The sequence below is a fragment of the Trichosurus vulpecula genome, chromosome 1 (genome assembly GCF_011100635.1).
Source record: "Trichosurus vulpecula isolate mTriVul1 chromosome 1, mTriVul1.pri, whole genome shotgun sequence".
In the NCBI taxonomy this organism is placed as follows: Eukaryota; Metazoa; Chordata; class Mammalia; order Diprotodontia; family Phalangeridae; genus Trichosurus; species Trichosurus vulpecula.
Genome location: NC_050573.1, coordinates 379,789,533 through 379,805,262, shown reverse-complemented (window position 1 = coordinate 379,805,262; position 15,730 = coordinate 379,789,533). Strand labels below are relative to the sequence as shown.

Here is a 15,730-nt window from a genome sequence, read left to right as displayed (position 1 = left end):
TGGCGAGCGACGTTTCCCGTCCGATTCAGGGAACCCGACGCATCGCGCACACCCCGACCTCGGCAATCTCTGATTCGTCGAGGTAAGTGTCGATCAGATCGGGTGGGTTAGGAGGGAGTGGCGAAGAAGAAAAAGCGAAGAAGGTGTTAGTCCGCAACTCTCTCTCCCTTGCGCACTTGATCTCCCTTCCCCCGCTCCCCGCCCCCCCACCATATCTCCTGAGCGCGCGGAGCGCTCCTCACGGCCGGCGCGTTCCTCACGCCCTAACGGGCGGGCGGGGGCGCCAATCAGCAGGCGGCAGGGTGCCAGCCCCGGGGCTATATCGACGAATCGCCGGGGCCCGGGGCCCGGGGTAGGAGGCGGGTTTTACCCGCACGGCCGCGGCGGAGGAGCAGCAGCAGTAACAGCGGCAGCGGCAGCTAGGTAGCCAAGCCAGCGAGAGCCTAGCGAGCAGCCGGGAGGGTGGTTCGCTGCGCGGCAGCGGTAGGTGGCACGGAGGAGGTGGGGGCAGGGAAACCGCGCGGGCCGGTTTGTCTCGTGTGTGTGTGTGTGTGTGTGTGTGTGTGTGTGTGTGTCTCTCTCTGTCTGCGGGCTCGCGCGTGAGGGGGGAGGAGGGGCGAGCGGCGGGACACGCACGTCCCCACGCCCTCCCCTATTTTCTCCTCCCCTCCGGTGTGGGCGGCCCGGGCGGCGGCTCCTCTTCCCCCCCCTTCCCCGCGACCCCTCCCCAACCTGCGTTCCCCCAGCTCCCCTCTGCCAGCGGGTCAGGCTCCTCGCCTCGGGACTCTCCCTCCTCTGGGGGGAGGGGCGGAGGGGAGAGTGTTTTCAGTTCCGCCTTAAATCGACCATTTCCACTCCCCCCTCCCCCTCCCTTCCCTTCTTCCCCAGACCCCTCCATCCCATTCCAAAAAGGAAGGAACAAAAGCTCCGAGACCCCCCCTCCCCCCCGATCCTGCCCTGGAGGGGCCGCCGCCTTCGTCGAGGTAACACCCCCCCCCCATCTCCCCAACCCCCACCTCCGATAGTTCCCGGGGGGGGGCTTCAGAGATGTGTTTGTGTTATGCTTTAGTCTGTCCTCGTCTCCTCTACTGGGGTGAAGTGGGGGGGTTCCTGTGTGGAGTGTGATTGATGCCGGGAACCGGCCGGGGCAGGCAGAAACTAGTGATTAAAGCGCCCTGGGTGCGATGGGAAGGGGCCCCACGCATCTTGTGCAGCTCGGGGCGCTTGCACCGTCCAGTCTGCGGCCCATTTCTGCCCATGATGCTGCTTTACTCTAACACTTGTGGACCGTCTCTAAAGCTGGGGAGGGGGGTTGGGGTGGGGGTAGTGTTGTTGTAGTAGTAGTAGTTGTCGTCGTCGTAGTAGCAGTAGTAGTGGCAAGGACTGCTTTTTAGTTTCCTTTATTTCATTATCTGTTATAAAAGTTCTTGTGTGATGTTGTACTTGGAATTTTTGGTCCCCTTTCTAGCTAATCTTGTTAACCCTCACCTATATTTACCGTAGAAATGATTCATTTTGGATCCAGTTTTTAAAGTTACTGTTTTTGAAAGTTACTGTACAAAAAACGTGCTGATTTGGGAAGCTTGCAGCATGATTCTATAATTTGCCACTTTAAAAGAATCATATTTTCTTGTGAATAGTGTAGTTTATTAAGCCATGTATGTACCTTTTAATCTTTGATTTAGTAGTTACTCTACTGATCCCAAACAAAGGGAACTATTTAACTGATTTTGTTGCTTACTCTTGCTTCCCCTCTCTCCTCCATACCTTCAAAAGATGAATGTCTGGGTTTTGTGTAGATGAAAATGAACTTGTTTTACGAATTGTGGCACACTTAGGGGAACTGGAAAGGAACGTAAAAAGTTCAAGCCCTTCATTTTATAGATGAGGAAACTTAAGTCCCATAAAGGCTAAGTGACTTACCCAAGGTCGAAGAGGTAGTAGGTACCAGATGGGATTCGAAAGCCAACTCGTCTGACCCCAAAAGTCTCTTCTTTCCTTCCCTTTCACCAAGCTCTGTATTTTGTGTGTATATACAAATGTTGTGTGTGTGTGTATACATACACATACACACATATATACACAAATACATTCAACATGTATATATGTACCATATACTGTATATGCCAAAACCTTTGATGTGTGCTTTAAAAAAAACAAATCATTTTTAAATTAGTCGAAAAGATAATTGCTACCCAGATTTACCAGGAAACCTTGGCTTTAAAAAAAAATTGCAGTCCAATTTTCTTTTACTTAATTTCAAGAATCCCAATTTAACAACAAACTTGGACTGGAAGTAATTCAATCTCTCCCCTCCCTCAGATTTCAGATAGAGGAGAGAAGCGTTTTAGTTACTTAACCTATGTGGAAATAGTTTAGCTATACTGCTTTTTCCTGTTCCCTCTCCTCAGTCTGTCTTAAAAGTGTAAAGAGGAGTACTTGAATGAGTCCAGCCCCTTCCTTTCATAGAGGAGGAAACTGAGGCCTAGAAACTTGACTGTATCTTGTGAGTCTAAGTGGTACTTGGCATTCTAACTCAGGTCCCTTTCTACTGCACCATATAGTCATTCTCTCCTTTACCCTGGAAGTTTTGTGGAGCTTTATGTGGTGGGGTTGGGAAATTTTAAAATCTGAATTTATGAAATCTTAATAGTTTTTTCATCAAATAAAGTGATTGATATCTGTAAGTCAAAAGAAAAGGAAGAGTAAGGGAAACATTCTGAAATATGAATCATACTTTTTTGTGTATTTTTAAAATTAAGATATTTAAGAAGCCCTTTTTAGTTGATCATATTTTAGCGTAGATTTCCATTTTTTCTAAAATGATGTAGGAAACCCCATTTTTTTTCCTGCCTGCTTAAAGTTATCCCGCCGGCTCCTCAAACCTAACATTTCCATAATTGAACTTCCTCCTGCTTCTTAACTTCTGTATTTCTGTAGATGGCACCAACCATCTTCTTAATAATGTAGGCTTTTAACTTAAGTCACCTGTTTCTCTCAATATAAACACATCCAATTGGTTGCTAAGTCTTACTGATTCTACCTTGGCATTCTATCTCTTGCATCTATTCTCTACATTTTTCCTTTGCACTTGCAGCAACTCCTCTGCTTCGAAGTCCCATTAACTAGACTTTTCTTAGCTGTTTTTTCACTGGCCTTCCTGCCTTCAATCTGTTTGTAATCTATCCTTCCCAGTAATTTTCCCAGTGTCCTACTCTGATTACAGTGCTCTCTGCTCAAAAAACTTCAGTGTGGATCCTCATTGTGTACTGAATAAAGTATAAATGCCTGATCCTGACATTTAAGGCCCTGTGTAAATTGGCTCCAAACTACTTATCCAATTTTCTTATACAACTTTCTTTCCTGTGTTCTTTTGTAGACAAACTAGACTATTCTACATTCCTCTTTTCATTCTACTCCCTTTTTCAAGTTCCACTTGTTCTCCGAGTACATTGTTTTCAATTTGAGTGATTAAAGATTCATAGAATTTAGGACTGGAATCCTTTCATTTTATTAATGAAAAAACTGATACCCAGAGATGTTTAAATAGCAAAACTGGGATTTGAACCCAAGTCTTTTGACTCCAGAATCTAGCTCTCAAAAAAACCATCAACCAGTAAGCATTTATTAAGCTCTCACTATGTGCCAGACCCTAGGCTAGGTGATGGGCAAACAGATACAAAAAATAAAATTCCAATCTCAGGAAGCTTATGTTCTATCAGGGGTGACATGTAATACTTCTTCCCCCCCCCATGAGTAAATATATACGTACACACATAGAATAAACAAAACAAAGATATAATATTTGATAGTTGTTAAATGGCCTGTTTACCTAAACAATGATGACAATCTTGCCAATTGTAAATACTACTTACTAGATAAATTCAATCTTTTATACTTTATTTTCTTCAGTGTCTGTCATAGTGTCTTGCACATAGTAGGTGTAGGAAATGTGGGGGATTTAGGCTTAATGTACTATCTCTAACTTTCATGAAACAGTTTATTTTTGTTTTTTAGAAAAAATTATATTGAATATCTTTGTTTTATTAACGGTTTGACAGAAGCCGCCCTGCATGTGCATTAGACTATAAATGGAGAGAAAGGAGTGGCTTCCGGCTTTCCAAACACATGCCAGCACAAATCCTTAACAGGACCAAAAAGTAAAGTGCTGTCACTTCAAGATGAAATTTTTTTCCATTTTTGTTGTGTAAATATCTAAGTTTCAAGAATTTTAAATGCTAAAACTGAATGTAAGAATCATTTTGTTAAAAGTTCTTCATTTTTTTCCTTGAGGGGAAAAATGGGAGCTGAAAAGGGCCACAGTTTAGCTCTGAATAATCTACTGAGCTATTAGTGCATTTTAAAATTTTACAAATACTTTCAGTTTTGGCATTTAGTTCCAAAAGGTTTCTTTGTTCTTTTTCAGTGGGAGTCAGTTGAATTTTGAATTTTGACATAACAGTCTGGCAGATGGGACTTGATCCATATTACTAGAGCATTTTGATTAGAATGTAGGGAGACGTCGCCCGTTCCTCTCAAATTCTTTGGGGTTAGTCCTGATGAGGAGAACCAGAGTCAGAGGATTCTCTTATTTTTTTGGTGAGAAAAAGGTTAGGACTGAGGTATAACAATTGATTTAAACCCTAGAAAGCTGCCTTAATAAAAATATAGACTTAGACCATTTGTATTTTTGCCACAGTGGAATTAGAAAAGTAGAAAATTAATTCATTATATATTCACTGAAGATTTACATTAAGGGAATTCTGCCAACCTGCAAATGACTAACAAGAATATATACCAGATTCATTGCCCTGGTATTTGTCTGCCAACATCTGTTTCCCTGATTATTCTTGCCTGTCACTGAGTTCATCACCAAGCAGGAGATGTCTGCATCAGGTGTGCATATTTTCTCACAGTACCAGTTGGAATCGTCATTATATTTTCTGGGGAAACACTTCTCCACTTGTATAAGGGAAATCACTTGAAAAACAATACCATTTGCCAACCTTTCAGGGATCTACTTGTTGAACAGAGAAATGTTCATACAGCCAAATTTGATAATTTCCTAACCACAGGTCCCTTCATAGGTTGTCTGAGGAGGGGAAACATAAAATTTTAGATAGTTTTTACAAGAATTTTGGTGAAAGGTTCAGAGGTAAATTTTAAAAAAACAAAAAACTCTTTGTATAAAATTAGATTTTTGTTCCAGGATGAAGGACAACAACTGACCAACCAACCCTTTCAAATCAAATACAGTTACACCTCACTTGGTTTCCACACAGCTATTATTACTCTTCCCTCATCTAGAACATCTCTATAAGTAAGCAAAAGGACTTTAAACCAATAAAAAGGATGTGACAAAGTCCATGTGCTTACCTTCCTGAATATATAAGGGACATCCCTCGAGCCATGACCTAGACTTAATTTTCTTTCTTTATACACAATTCAAAAAAGCTTTATTGCCTAGTTTCCAAGTTAAAAGCAGGCAGATTATGGTGAGACAAGAGGGCTGGGTTTGGAGACAAGGGACCTGGGTTCATATCCTGGCTGGGGCAACCACTAAACTTCTCTGGGCTTCGTTTTCATCATCTGTAAAACGAGGGGTTGGAATAGATGATGTTCCTGCTGTAAATATATGAGCCAGTGAAACTGAGGATTGCTAAACATAGGGATTAATAAAAAATGACAGTCTATAGCCTATGTAAGAAGGTGGAGAGCAAAAAATTACAAAGACAGAACTCAAGCATTCATTTAATAGTGCAGGCTCTCAGAGTATCATTGTAGTATAGTTTGGCATAATTGATGTTCATGATAATGGCAAGGTTATCAAGAAAAGGCTAATATAGGGTAGTCATTTTGAAGAAGGTAAAGTCTGAGAAGTATATAATATACTTGAATAATATTTCCATGTGAAACAGATAATTTAAGCTTTGGTGCTTAAACCTCAGCTTTCTGGAAAATGGCTGCTCTCTAGAATAGCTTATTCCCTAAGGGTTCTGGACAGCCAAAGTTTTACTCACTAACAGGCACTTTCTACTCTGTGCAAGGCATTTGTATGTGCCTCTTGTTGCTAACGTTTGTTATAAATGCCTTGCGAGTTGCCATTGTACCATACCAAGAACTCAAACTCGTGCCACAGAAAAAAATGCAGTTGACCTATTCCACACATAGCCTTTATGAGTTAGAATCTTTTCATATATTTTTTTAAAATTCTTGTACATGTATGATAAAATTGGCTCATACAGTCAGACCCTGGGAGAAGTAAAAGTATATACCAAACAAGTCTAGACCTGAACTTGCATGGACAGAGAATCATTTCTTTCCTTTGAATTCTTCCTACATCTCTTTATCCACTAGATAATTTAAAGAATGTTCATTAAGCAATTCCTACAGAGAAGTCACTCTGCTGATTATACAATAGGAGAATCCTTTTATGAATAAGATGGTAACTTGTTTTAAAGGAACTTAGATTCTAGTTGTAAAGACAACTATACAAATTAGAATAGAGGATCTGCATAGAAGAGGTACAAAATACTTATAGCTGGAAGGTCTAGAAGGATCTCAACAATGAGTGAGAACAGTAATACTAGGGGTATCTGGTTAACTTCAGCAAAAGGATACTAGTGGCAAGTTTCACTGGAGCCTAGTGTTGTAAAAGGAGAGATAGTATTTGATAATGTTGGGAAAATAGATTGAAATTTTGTTGTGGAGGTCTGAGGAGTTCAGACAGTCGACAGCTGAGGAGTCATTAAAGATTTTTGAACAAGGGGTGGCTTGTATATAATACGGTAAATGTTGTGTTTATCCAAATTAGTCTCGCCCACGTCTCCATGTCATCCTTTCTCTTGTCACAGTTTCTTCTAAACCAGATGCTCCCAATATATGGAAACAGAGTTTTGCAAGTGGCCTTTGAATCTATAAATATGCACCCATACTGTCTGAGGACTGAGTATCTTCCACATGCATATTACTATTTTCCAAATGTATATAAATGATATTTTACAGGAGTAATAAATTACAGATTCATTTAAACGTTAATGAATTCATTGTTTTCTTGTTGGCATGGGTTTTTTTGCTTGCTTTTTCATTCAAGGTATCCTAATAAGGCAGCTAATATAATTTGGGGATCTACCAAATTATTTGATGTTTAAAAAGGGGCCCTTGTACTCTTTAAGGATTCCTTTAAACTACTTGTTCAGTTGTTTTTCAGTTGTGTCTGACTCATGGTGACCCCATTTGGGGCCTTCTTGGCAGAGATACTGGAGTGGTTTGCCATTTCTCATTTTACAGATGAGAAAACTAAATAAGGTTAAGTGACTTGCCCAGGGTCATACAGCTAGTTATTGTCTGAGGGGGGATGGTGCATCTTCCTTACTTCAGGCCCAGCAGCGCCACCTAGTTGCCTTTTAAACTACTTACCTGCTTTGTAAAAGTTCTGTCTTCTGAGTACTTGACCTGTGCGTGGAAGGGAATTTGAAGGGAGCCAGGAAAAGAAATGGTTGAAATGTGTCAGTTAGTAGACAAAAACAGAAGCTTATATGCCATTTGGAATATAGATTACTTCATTAATAACACCACATTTTCTAGTGCTAAAATTTATAAAGTGCTTTCCCTAGTATTGAGAGTAGTCATGCAGGTAGTACTATGTGCATTGTACAGAAAAGGATAAAGGAGACATGGAAGTGGTGAGTTGCTCATTGTCATAGAACTAGTAAACTCTTGGGTCCCTTCTTTGCGAAAAATTCTACAATTCTAAAGTGTTACAACTCAGATTATTTATGCAGATTGGTGCTGGGTTTAAATGGGCTACTGATAGAATTATTTTTATCATCCTTGTAATGTCTAGATAATAGTAGGTGTTAATAACAATTCACATTTAATCTTTGCAAAATGCATTCTCTCAACAACCTTGTAAGATTTAGGCGTTGCCAGTGTTATTTCCATTTTATAGGAGAAGAAATAGCATCTGAAAGTTAAGGCATTTGTCCATGGTAATAGAAACAGTAGAGCCCCAGTTTGACTCCAGCTTCCCTGACTTCAAATTCATACACTTTCCCATATGTCCTGTTATTTCTGAAGCATTTGACATTACAAATAATAGTGATAGGAATACTTAACTCTGACCAGAAAAAAATGTAGAATCTCTGAATGAATCACTTAAAATTAGTTTAAAAACAAGCTAAGATTCTAACAAGTCATGACATTTTTTCTGACCAAAATTTTTATATTTATTTTTGTTTTACAAAAAAAAAATTGCCTGTGCTTCTGCCTGAGTCCAAATTTGATTTCCAGTTGATATTCTCCACCCTTTCCCTCCCACTCTTACCTCCCCACCCCTTGGTGAAAAGCCTAGAGTAAGAATTGATAAATCTGCTTATCTAATGCTTTCTACTGACTTAGAGATTATCAACTACAAATACAGCTAATATTTTTTGCCACAGCAAGCTAGAAGCTTTGTATTTCCCCCTGAAAATAGCACAGTGTTCTACTCACAGTTGGCTCTTACTAAATGTTTATGAATTTGCTGATTGATTGGAAAGGCCTAGTGGGGCCTGGAGTACCAGCCCAGTTCTTTTACCCCTGTACCATATCTATTCTTAGTTTTCAGTAGTATTAAGCCATTTAATTTTGGTCTGTAAATTTTGAAATTGTCTCCTTAAAACCCTGAGGATACATCATAGAAATTATTAGAGAGTTTTTATTTCTGTTCGGACTTAAGGGGACAGTGTGCTTATTGTTGGCACAAATGTATTTTTAAAATGTTTAATGTGTCCTGAAAATTTGGGTATTATTTTTAAATTTGAGGATTTTGAGTTAGAAGAGATCTTAGAGATCCTCCAGTTCAATCCATCCAATCCAATAGTAATACTAGCCAACATTTATATAGTGCTTATTATACACCAGGACTGTACTAATTGCTTTTACAGTTATCTCATTTGATCTTCACAACAACCCTGGCTCCCGTTAATGGCCCGCATTTTACAGATGAGGAAACTGAGGCAAAAACAATCCGGTTAACTTACTCTGCCAAGGTCACACTGCTAGGAGGTGTCTAAGGCTGGATTTGAACTCAGATCTTCCCAGCACTCCCTCCACTGCAGCTCCTGGCTGCCTCTAAAGCTTTTAAGTGCCATTATGCTAGCTGCTGAGGCTACAAAGACAAAATGAAAACAAATTTCTTGCTTTCTAGTGGAGGGGATCTAAACGAATAGTTGTATACTGTACATAAGAGTTTCCCTTTGAGGGAGGCAGTTGAACTGAGCCTTGAAGGAAATTGGGGATTCTAAGAGGCAAAGGTAAGGAGGAAAGGTATTTCAGGCTTTGGGGTAGCCTGGACAAAAGCACAGAGGTGAGTTCAGGTATGATGCTGAGTTCAGGAAAACAGCAAGTCAACCAATTTGGCTGGCACATAGTCGACAAATGAACATAAAGGACATAAAAGAGGATAATTTGAAATAAGCCTGAAAAAAAAGTATCTTGGGAAGAGATGGAACAGAAGAGCAGTTAGTAAGCTCTCAATATAAGCACTGAATACACAAAATCAAGCCAGTCTCAGCTCTCAAGGAGGTCACGTTCTAATGAGAGAAAGACAAGGCAAGGTAGTTATGCAAAGGATATTAATAAGGCAAATTGGAATGTATGGAGGACCTGGGCTAGTAGTAGTGGCAGGGCAGTTGATCCTCTACCCTGGAAGATAATGAGTTAAGGGTTAGAATGGAATAGGACCCTGGAAAATTTCCAGGATAGATACAGACCTGGGAGTCGTCATCTAGATGACAGTGGGCATCCATTGGTGGAACTGGGCATTGAGGCATGCTTTTCTGTTGCCTATTGATGGGCTAGAGCGGGGGAGAACCTACCTGTAACAGCTAATTCTAGTGACAGACTTTAAATGCCAAGATGAAGAGTTTGTATTTTTACCTGTTTTGAACCTTATCCAAGTTCTACACATGATTTTGAAATTGGGAAACCTATTTCTAGATACAATACTGTAATAAATAGTCACCTTTAGTAGAAAGAAGTTGTATTTTCTATATAATCTCCTATAGTATATGTATTTGTATATTATATTTTTATTTCCTTGCCTTACGTATTTCAAATTTTTGGTAAACTAGACAAATTATTCCTAATTGGTTACAGTGAACTTTGGAGCATTGCATACATTTCCTATTTTCCCTCCTCTAACTGAAATAAGTATTCTGAGGCTTAAATGGCACTAAATGAATGGATTTGTTATAATAAAGTTTGGGGCTTTGGAGATGGAAGGGATGAGAGATAGTCGGGGTTGGTGAGATGGTGAGGATTGATGCTGTACTTCTAGGCCCATTTACAGTTGTTAGGAGATAAAGCCCACAGTGAAGGAGTGCCTTCAATAACTAAATTCTGAGAGTCTTACTCTTGCTGGTAGCCAACTACTTTTTTTTTTTTTTTTTTGGGAGACTGGGTCTCACTATTTCATCTTGGCTGGAACTACAGTGATCAATCACTTTACTGGGCCAGTTTGCCCCCTTTTAGGCAATTTGGTGCCCCTCTACTAACTCAAGCAATCTATCTACCTCAACCTCCCCTAACAGCAGAGCTTACAGGCTTGGTGCCATCACATCTAGCTGTGTCTTAATGGGCACTTTTACATTTCCATTCTCCCTGAACCTTCCTGTTAGAATGTGAGCTCCTTGAAAATAGGGAATGTCTGAATTTTCTGTTTGTATTCCTCATGCTTAGCACATACTGCTTATTCATTCGTTATCCCTGAAGCAGTAGGGAACCACTGAAGATTTTTGAGCAGGGGCCTGAAATGGTTAGACTTGTGCTTTAGGAAAATAGTTGGGAAATTTTATCAAGATGAATTGGAGAAGAGTAATACTGGAAAGAGGCTAATGAAAAGGCAATTAAAATTATCCAAGTGGAAGGTAATGAGGGCCTGTAAATGCTGTGTGGGGGGAAAGAGAAGGGAATGAATGTGGAGATATTGTAGCAGTAGAATTGACAAGACTTAGTAACTGATTGGCTGGGAGATGTAAAGGAGAGGGAAAAATTAAGATGGCACTGAGATTGCCTACCTGTGTAAGGGGGTGGATGGGTTTGAGGGAAGATAATGATTTTTGTTGTGGATATGTTGAGTTTGATGTGTTTACAGGGATATTCCAGATGCAGTTAGTGGTCCAGGCCTGGAGTTTGGGAGAGAGACCGGGAACCTAGTGCAAAGGAGCCTGAGAGAGCCATTGTCAGAAAGGAGAAAAAATGGAGAAAGTATTTGTCCTGAAAACCCAAGAGGAGAGAGTTTCCATGAGATTAATGATGTTAAAATCTTCAGAGAGGTAAAGAAAAATGAGGATTGAGAAAAAGCCATTGGATTTAGGTGGTTAAAAAAGATTTTTGGATTGGTACAACCATTCTGGAAAGGCATTTGGAATTATGTAGTAACTAAAATGTCTATACCCTTTGATCTAGAGATTCTAGTGATAGGTCTAGATTAGTGCAGAAAGATGAACATTGCAGAATGCCCAAATGTATTCAAATTTGCACTGTTCAAAGCTTTATGTTAAATATGGTAATTCTAGCACAATGTAAAAAAGCAATATGAATTCAACTCTGACTACTTGATATATACCCACAAATCATTGACAAAAAGACTCCATATATACTAAAACATATGTACTAAATGTAACAGCATTTTTCATGGTAGCTAAGAATTGGTAACAAAGTAGATGCTCATAGATTGGGGAATGGCTAAATAATTTGTTACATGAATGTGATGGAATATTGCTATGCCATAAGAAATGGAAAGCATGGTTATAGAGAAGCATGAAAAGACTTATATGAACTGATGCAAAGTGGGAAAAAAAGGGAAAAACAGATACTTTAGTTTTACTCAGGTGTTTAAAATGCATAGACTTAGAAGTATTATTGTTATATAATAATTCATTTCGGAATTTCCTGATACATATCTGAAAAATAGTGAAGTATGGTAAAATGAGCTATAAAATGGGAATGTATGTATCTAAATACATTGTGTAAAGGTAGATACATATATTAGCAGTATATACCATTTAAAAAACAAACAATAATTTTGTAGGATAGCTCTATTAAGTAAAACTAGTAATTGCTTCTCATTTTAAATAATAAAAACACCTTTGCCTTGCTAAAATAACTAAAAAGAAACACTCTTTTTCTCACATTATGTATATTGCTTTACATCAGTTTTATGAGATTTGCATAACTGGGAGTAGTTTTCTGTTTGGATAATTCTGAATCATTAGCGAGATCTCAATCTCCCAGAGCCCAGATTATTACTGTGTTGCTATACACTCTGTAGCCTTTCTGAGCCAGATGCTGATGAACTATTTGATGTTTTTAAATTTCGCCCACTGTGGTTGATTTGAAGGCAGAATACCTGTTTTCAAAAGGTATGGACCACATCATTATTAGCAGCAGTACAATTTTAAGATTTGATTTTATTCAATGATTATAACAATGTAAATGGAAAGGACAACCACCACAAAACAATTCAAACTGAATTTTGCGAAATTTTAAAGCACAAATGGCCCCAAAGAAGAGAGATGAGAAGATTCTCCTCCCCCTCTCCTTTGCAAAAATTGATTTACACTCGTTTGAAACGTTGAATATGACATCATTTTTTTCAATGTGATGGTCAATTTTGCTGAATTTTTTTCGTTCCTCCCCCTTAAAACAAATCCAAGTTGAAGAAATGGCTCTCTGAGAGGGGAGAGGGAAGAATTTAGGGGGGAAAACTTAGGTGATATAAAAACAAAAGATAGCAATAAAACAATTTTTAAAATTATTGGTCATTTTTAAGAGATTACAAGCCAGATTGTAATTGTGGAGTCAGAGCAGAGGAAATGGATGCAATGATTGCAAATTACTTTTCTCAAGAGTTTGGCTTGGAAAAGAGGAGATTTGTAGAGTTATAACTTTAGAGGTTTGCTGAAGCAGTCAAAGGTTTTTAAGGATATTTGTGGGCAGCAGGAAAGAAGCCGTTAAATAGGGAGATGTTAAAAAGAAGTATTCCTTGAAATTGGAATCAGGGTACAAGTAGAGTGATTGGCTTTATGCAGAGAGAAGGGCCACCTCTTCATCAGCTATGAGACTACAGGAGAAGAGAATAGCAGCAGATGATATCGATGGGGTTTTGAGGTATAGAATAAGAAAAGGAGCTAAAGATGAATATCCTCTTGGTAAATTGAAAGGGATTCTTTCCAAAGCTGTCCCATTTTTGACTGTTGTGTGTTTTATTATTTTTGCCAAGTTCAGTATGAGGTGAAATCTTGGTTCTTTTGATTTATACTTTTCTCTTACTAGTTTTTAGGGTTTTCATCAATGTTCACAGTTTGCAGTTTTTTTTTTTTGAGAACCCTTTCTTTTTATTTTTCTGCTCATTTAATCCTTAGATGTATATATTTTTATTAACTATATATGCTTTACATATACTCTATATCTGTAAGTGTTAAAGCTGAAAACTGCACAAGACTTCTGAGATGCCCTCTATCTTGGATAAAAAGACCTATACTAGAGATCTGGATGCAAAGTTCCCCCCTTCCCCCCCACCCCCATCCAGTTTCTCTGCATTGATTGAATTTGTGCAAAAACTTTGCAATTTCATGTTCCTGAGATAAATAGATAACATAATTCTCATTTTTACAAAAAAGAAAAGTCTAATGGCTTTTATAGGTTAAGTGAATGGCCTGGCCATCAAATTTTAAGCATCTGAGGTGGGTTTTGAACCCAACTCTCCTGACTAAGAGGAGTGGGCTTCACAAATCTACCAAGTCAGCCTTTATCATTCCACATGACTGAGACTTTTTATGCGTTTAGATGATCGTGAGGAGGCAGCTGAGAGCACCGGGCCTGTAGTCAGGAAGACATAAGTTCACATCCAGCCTCCGACACTAGCTGTGTGACCCTGCACAAGTCACTCTGTTTTCCTTAATCCTTTGGAGAAGGAAATGATAAACCACTCTAGCGTCCTTCCCAAGAAAATCCCATGGGTAGTACTGGTGTAATATGGTACACGGTATCATGGAGAGTCGGACATAACTGTACAATGTGAAAGGTCATCAGAAAGTTGCTTTGCAGAGTCTAAGACAATCAAGCTCCAGAAGCAGCTTTGTCTTAGATCTTCCCCAAGTTGGCTGGATGGTGGGGAAAGAAGTTTCATTGGGGCAAATCAGGTCCTAGAGGCAGCAGCTCTGTCTTTTTTTAGGTAAAGCCTCCCTCTGCTGTGGGTAGGAGGAAATAGTCTGTGTCAGAGAAATGCTGGTCTTATCGCTCCTATGTCTGGGTGCGTGATGATCATTGAGGGCCAAGGCATTGGTTTGTCTAGGTGGTTCAGTGAAGCTGGAGTAGGACATGTCTCCATACATGCTAACAGATTCTGAACCAAGAATTCCAAATCTAGTAACTGGGAACTTGGTGGTAAGAAGGGCTACGGTTTTGTTAATGGTGGCACGGGGCAGAGTAGACAGCAGCTTCCTCATGCTTCTGAAACCATTAGACTTCTAAAATGCTTTTCTTAGAAGAGCTGGGTTTAGAACCTTAAACTCCTAAGACCCATGCTGGAAAAGGGAGGAAAAGGTGCTGGAACAAGAGCTTTTTTTTTTTTTTGAGACCTCTGCTTTCCTCTGCCAGAACAGGGACAGTTTCCAAAGTAGGTAGTGTGTTTTGGGACAGTAGATTATAGGGCAAGGAGGCCTCTAAACTTAGACCTTAAGTGAAGTGAGAATAGGATTCGCCATCCTCTTTTTTATTGATGGAGAATCCAGAGGAACTGCAGTAGGTACTAGGGCAAGAGCTTTCATCTTAGTGGAAACCCTGTGCCTGCTCAGGCTTTGAATAAGAGTGGAGGGCTTCAGTGTTATTACATTGAGGGCAGAGTGTGTAGGGACACTCCCTAAAGCAGTAACAACCTGAAGTTCATTAACATGGTCACGGTGAGGGAATTCAGTTTCACCAGTTAACAGCGGTGGCATCACCACCTCCTCTGTTGGCTTCTATTACTGTTCTCATCCCCTTTTCTTCCTGCCTATTTGACCTTCTCCAGTCTCTTAGATTATTATCCATCTCCCATCCCTTAAGCATGGCAGTCCCTCAAGGCTTATTCCTTGGCTGTCTTCCCTTTCTGAATACACACCTAACTTTTCTTGATCTTATTGGCTTTGGAATCCATTATCATCTGTAGACAGTTATCTTCCAAATCTGTGTATCCTACTCTAATTATTCCTGCAATTCCAGCTTCCTGCTAGACACCTCCTAAATATCCTCTTGACTTCTGGTACTCAACAGTCCAAAATGTAGTTGGTAACTTCCCAATCCCTGCTTGTCAAACTTCTCTTTTTCTGTTGAGGGCACCATCGTTCTCTGTCATTCATGTTCATAGCATCCATCACCTCTCCTTTATTCCTCCCTCCATTATGCAGTCTTACCAAGCCTTGCCTCTTTTACCTTCATCTCTTGTATCTATTCCCTTCTCTTCATTCACACGTCACCTTTATCCTCATCACTTTTTGTCTGAACTATTGTAATAGTTTTTTGACCAGGCCACTACCCTGTTCAAACACATTTAATAGTCTGATTTGCCTTTAGGAGAAAATGAAACCTCTTCTGCCTCCAGTTTTCTGTTCTTCATGCACTGTGTTCCAAACGAGACTACTAGTTGTTCCTGAACATTACATCTTTAGCCTTTGGTCCCCTGTACAACTTGCCTTTCCCCATA

The 15,730-nt window shown here is 39.7% G+C and overlaps 1 protein-coding gene across 1 annotated transcript in view; it reads left to right on the top strand.

Moving 5' to 3' along the window:
- Positions 1 to 233: 233 nt before the first annotated feature.
- Positions 234 to 15,730, top strand: part of SMAD2 (SMAD family member 2) — a 90,067-nt gene continuing 74,570 nt past the window's right edge. The window contains exon 1 of the mRNA XM_036756344.1: positions 234 to 483. The gene's annotated coding sequence lies outside the window, so the exon portion shown is untranslated. The remainder of the gene's footprint in view (positions 484 to 15,730) is intronic.